This window comes from Lygodium microphyllum, chromosome 8 (genome assembly GCF_053477565.2).
Source record: "Lygodium microphyllum isolate KBCC chromosome 8, Lygodium_microphyllum_v1.1.10, whole genome shotgun sequence".
NCBI lineage: Eukaryota > Viridiplantae > Streptophyta > Polypodiopsida > Schizaeales > Lygodiaceae > Lygodium > Lygodium microphyllum.
The window spans coordinates 64,524,502-64,530,501 of record NC_141142.1 but is presented as its reverse complement, the minus strand read 5'-3'; positions in this window follow the sequence as shown (position 1 = coordinate 64,530,501).

The following is a 6,000-nucleotide window of genomic DNA, read 5'->3' as shown; positions in this document are numbered from 1 at the left end:
ATTGAGGTCAATTGCTATCCCACCCCGGGGGTATGATGCCAGGAGGCATATTCCACGGTGGATTCCGTGAGGTTTTACGGTGGATTCCGTAAACTTAGATGATCGGGGCTCATACACAAAGAGGATTCTTTGTGTGAGAAGTTGATGGGGACGCCTGTCCTTTTCGGGCGTTTCATTAATTTAGTGTGTACATGGGTGATTCCGTAAAATGCATATTAAATTAATAAACGTTTATGAGTTTAGAGTGCGCACTCGTAATAAATTAAGGTTAGGATTTATTTCTAACCAGTTGATTTATTTATGTAGCTGAAGACTGCTAGGTATTCACTTTTGTCGGTTTAATTGTATTATTTTACTAACGATTGTGAATGCTTCAGTTGATGTGTAGAGATAGCAGCAGTGGCGGAGGAAAGCATTGGAGTCTAGCGGATTTTCGACTCTTGGACTAGATTTTGATAGGCGCCACGCCTATATTTTGTTATGTCTATTGAGACATCGATTATTTATTATTATTTTGTATGTGTTTATGCGCCTGGATATGTTATTTCTATTTGGACATTGAGATTGGGCGTGCCAGACTCTATGGGCACCGTCCATTAGCTTTATTTTCCTATTTTTGTAGAAAGCAAACTCAAAAGCTAAAAAGCTTGTCATATTTTTGTAATTGGGCTATTATTGAGCATGAAGATTGGAAATATACATAAAATACATGCTTTTGTGAAGCGCTCACACAAGGCATGGGGGAGATTGAACCCAATTTGTCTCTTGCCTCTTGTCGTGCATGCTTTTACATGGTTTTTTGTGCAAAAAGGTAGAGTACTTTGTTCTTGGGGACCTTCCGGGATTCACCACGTGAGCTATCTGCGTCCGATCTGCGCACCAGTGATATTAGAGCGGAGCAGAGATCAAGAGCTTCCAATCGCTACCAATCTCGGGCGAAGGCGGAGCTCCAGGAACAAACGGCCTCTACAGTCAATCTCGTTGCGAACCGTCGATACAGGCAGACTTCTGGCGATCAACAACCCCTGTTTCCACTGTCAGATCGCGAAGGACCAGGCTCTGCAGGCAGAGGACCACGCAAACACCTCCTTCATTAAGTCGTTGAAAACCAGAGATAAGCTTCATTGTTTTTATCATAATTTCCTTCAATAAGCTTAGAGAAAGCTTAAGAAGCTTATTAAGCTTCAAAACTTCACGTCGATCTGCAAGAAGGGCCCTCCGAATTTCTCGCGCGGCCAAAAAACGCCCCCCCCACGAAAAAAAACGACGACCTGTTAGTCCACCATTAAGCTATTAAGCTTAATTACCCAAGTCAAATTAAGCCAAGTTCTGCAAATCACACAGGACAAGGAAGTCCACAAACTCCAGGTCCTGCGCTGTCAAAGTCAAGTTCAGCAAGTCGACGGTAATCAAGTTCTGCAAGTCGGCCTAAGTCCAGCAAGTCAACAACTCTGCAAGTCTACTAAGTTTGCAACTCTGCAAGTCAGACTAAATCAGAACTGACTAGTGCTTAAAACTCATAGAAGACTTGTTCGTATGCAAAAACTCTGAACTGGAAAGTTGTTCGCAGCAAGATGTTCTACCTATCTACAAGTTCCTTGAAGTGCTTTCAGCAAACGGAGATAGAAATATTGCAGAATTTCTGAAAATTGAAGAAGAAATATCCAAAAAAATACATAGCCTTGTAACGCCAAATTTGAGCTACGCTCATCCCGCTAACTGATTTTGAGTGAGAAAGGTTTGTTGAGTTTTACAGGATGACTACCCCACATATGGATGATCCTATGGCTGAAGATGATCTACCCGAGCCTACCATGGAACAAAAGCTGGATCTTATCATGCTGCAATTGGAAGAAGAGCGAAGAGCTAGGCAAGCCTTGCAAGCGCAATTGACAAAGCTACAAAGAGCGTCCACCGATAAAGAAGAACCTCAAGCTGAAGATTTGATTCGCCGTACCATCGACGCCACTCTTGAAGCACAAACCATTCGCAAGGAATCCAAGATAAGTAAACGAAGTTTCAAGTTTCGCACTTTCAATGGCATAAGAGAAGGAAAGACTGTTTTATCATTCATTAGCCAGTTTGATAACTATTTCCATTAGGAAACTTATCCCGAAAAAGATAAAATCAAGTGTGTTACTAATCATCTGATAGACAGAGCATCACTTTGGTGGACTGTAGTCCGCAAGAGTATAGAATGTCCTGCTACTTGGGAAGATTTCAAGAAGAAGTTCATGCAAAATTTCCTTCCACCGCAATTTCATGAGAAGGCTATCAAGCAATGGGATTTACTTCAACAGCGAGATCGTGAGCCTATTCCACAGTATACAGAGCGTTTTTGGAATGCACTCCTACAGCTACGCATGCTTGAAGACGTACCAGAGACGACACATAAGCGGAAGTATATGTCTGGACTTCTTGGACATTACTACGCTGAAGTGAACATGTTCAAGCCTGCTACCCTTGAAGACGCCATCTCCTTAGCTCACGACACTGAAGATAAGTTACGCGGAAGAGATCGACGACCACAGCCATTCCAAGCAAACGGTAATTATGGATCTAAACAATTCAATTCCAATTTTCGAAGGTTTAATCCAGGTCGTTTCTCATCACCATCTTTCCGCAAGAATTGGCCTAAACCACCTGCATTACCATCCACTGTCAATTCAAATTCTAAACCTATTCCACAAGCAAATCCAAATATACCCAGACTCCCAGCCATTGCAAATAATGTGACCAAAGCTAAGCCAATAGTATGCTACAAGTGTCACCAGCCAGGGCATCTCGCAGCAAATTGTCATTCAAAGAAGCCATCAGCACATATCAACTACCTTGGAGCCATGGACGAAGAAGAGCATGAGGATATGCCAGATTTCACTGAAGAAGAGGATGATATTACTACTACTTCCGACACTTTACCAGGTATGCCTACTTCACATTCATTGTTGACTATGAAATGTATGGTGCATGGAAAAGAAAGAACTATATTGCATGATGACGGTAATACCCATGACTTTATTTCAGCAAAATTGGTAAAGGAATTAAAATTGCATACTGTACCTACACATTATCGCATAAAAGCTGCATTTTTAGGCACTAGGTACAATGGCACACAAGAAGTTCAAGATTTAGAAATTCAAATTGGTCCATACATTGAAAGAAGAAATTTCTTAGTTGTCCCATTACAGTCAAGCGACATTATTCTAGGAATGCCATGGAGACACCAACATAATCCCAATATAGATTATTCCACACACACAATGAATATTAATTTTCAAGGAAAATCTATTACATTATTTGGTATGCATGCATCTCATATTTTTCCACTGCTTTCGCATACTCAAGCAAAACGTGCACTACGCAAGAATACTAAATCATATCTCATTTGGGTGAATGAATTGCATGCAAAGGAAAATCATATGCACCCTAGGCATAAGGAATTTCTCGCATATTTTAAGGACTGTTTTGCAGAAGACCTACCACCAGGTTTACCTCCATCACGTCCAGAAGACCATAAGATTGACCTAATACCTGGCACACAACCACCTTGCAAAGCCCCATATAGGCACAATCAAATAGAGCAAAAAGAAATCCAGAGTCAAGTTGAAGAATTACTAAATAGAGGCTTAATTCGACCTAGCAGTTCTCCATTCGGTGCACCTGTGCTCTTAGTCAAGAAAAAGAATAATACTTATCGTATGTGTATTGACTACCGAGCATTAAATAAGATCACTGTTAAGAATAGGTATCCTATACCTAGAGTTGATGACCTTATGGACAAACTGCAAGGATCTTCTATATTTAGTAAAATTGACCTTAAGTCTGGATATCATCAGGTGAGGTTAGATAGAACTAACATATTTAAGATTGCATTCAGGACACAGTTTGGCCATTACGAATTCTTAGTCATGCCATTCGGATTAACTAATGCACCTGCTACTTTCAGTAGAATGATGAACCGTATTTTTCTGAAATATCAGTATTGTGTGATTGTTTTCTTTGATGATATTTTAGTGTTCAGTCAAAGTGAAAAAGAGCATTATGAGCATTTATCATTAGTTTTTCAATTACTGAAAGAAAATCAATTGTTTGCAAATCCTGACAAGAGTGAATTCTTTAAGACAGAAATAGAATATCTAGGTCATATTGTATCAAAAGAAGGAATTAAAGTTGATCTTAAGAAAATTGACGCAATATTGCATTGGCCTATTCCTAAAAATGTACATGAATTACGCTCATTCCTTGGTCTTGCTAGTTTCTATAGGAAGTTTGTACGTAACTTCTCATTACTTGCTTTACCATTAACAAAACTTCTTAAGAAAGGAATTGTTTATCAATGGACTGAAACTCAGCAGAAATCCTTTGTTTTACTGAAACGTGCATCAACTAATGCCCCTGTTCTACAGTTACCTGACTTTAATAGACCATTCTTTCTAGTTGTGACTGATGCTAGCGGATCGGGAATAGGAGCCGTACTAATGCAAGACAACCATCCAATAGCATATTCTAGTTCTAAGCTGAAACCCTCTGAGCTTAAATATTCCACTTATGACAAAGAACTTTTAGCAGTTGTACAAGCATTAAAACGATGGAAGCATTATTTAATGGGTTCAGAATTCATGATAAAGACCGACCAGCAAAGCATTAGACATCTACTTAGCCAACCCCAAATTTTTGACCGTCATATCAAATGGGCTTCATTCATTCAAAGTTTCCATCCTATCATTCAATACCAACCTGGAAAAGAAAATGTAGTTGCCGATGCATTGAGTAGAAGACGTGCAATTCATAACATTTCTATCATATCTTTTGATTCTTTGATTGCTATGAAAGACACATATCACCAGGATATTACTTTTCATTCTGATTGGCAAAAATTAGTTCAAAATAATTTCATTCCTGTTGATTCATTGTCATATAATGATGGATTCATGTTCTTTGAAAAGAGACTGTGTGTTACTATTCCATTCCGATCTTTTGTTTTGAATGAAATTCATTGTCCCCCATATCAAGGTCATAGAGGTATCATTTCTACATTACGCATGTTAACTGAAGATTTTTATTGGCCACATATGGATGCAGATATATCTAATTTCGTTTCTGAATGTTTGATTTGTCAAAGAATAAAGAGACATCATGGTAAATAGTATGGATTATTAATGCCTTTGTCTATTCCATCTAAACCTTGGGAACATATATCTATGGATTTCATTACTGGTTTACCAAATACTAAATCTAACCATGACATGATTTGGACAATTGTAGATAGATTTAGTAAGCAAGCATATTTCATTGCATGTAAGAAAACTTTAACAGCATCACAAGCAGCACAGTTATTTTTGAAAACTGTTTTTACTAACCATGGATTGCCAAAAGTGATTATTTCAGATCGAGATTCTAGATTTTGTAATAATTTTTGGATTACACCGTTTGCAAATCTAGGCACAAAGATTGATTTTTCATCTGCATTTCATCCAGAAACAAATGGACAAACAGAAGCCACAAATAGCACCATTTTAGATCTTTTACGTGCATACACTATCTCTAAACCTCAGACATGGGATACTCATTTACATTTATTACAGTTTGCTTACAATAATACACCGCACACATCTACAAAGAAAGCACCTTTTGAAGTTATTTATGGATATAGATTATCTACACATGTTGCATCTTTGTCTAATAGAATTCAGAGTGCTGATGATATTGCTGTTATGCATAATACTATTTTTGATGAGGTTAAGGATATGATTGCTAAAGCCCAACAATCATATACCAAACAAGCCAACAAGAAAAGACAAGCTATGAATTTCAAAGTTGATGATTATGTTTGGCTTAGAATAGAAAAGCGTAGACTGCAAAGTGTAGATAGACATCCAGTTGTCAAATTAGCTCCTAGATTCTACGGACCATTTAGAATCATTCATAAGATTAATGACAATGCTTTCAAGTTAGAACTGCCATCTCATTGGAAAATTCATAATACATTTCATATTAGTT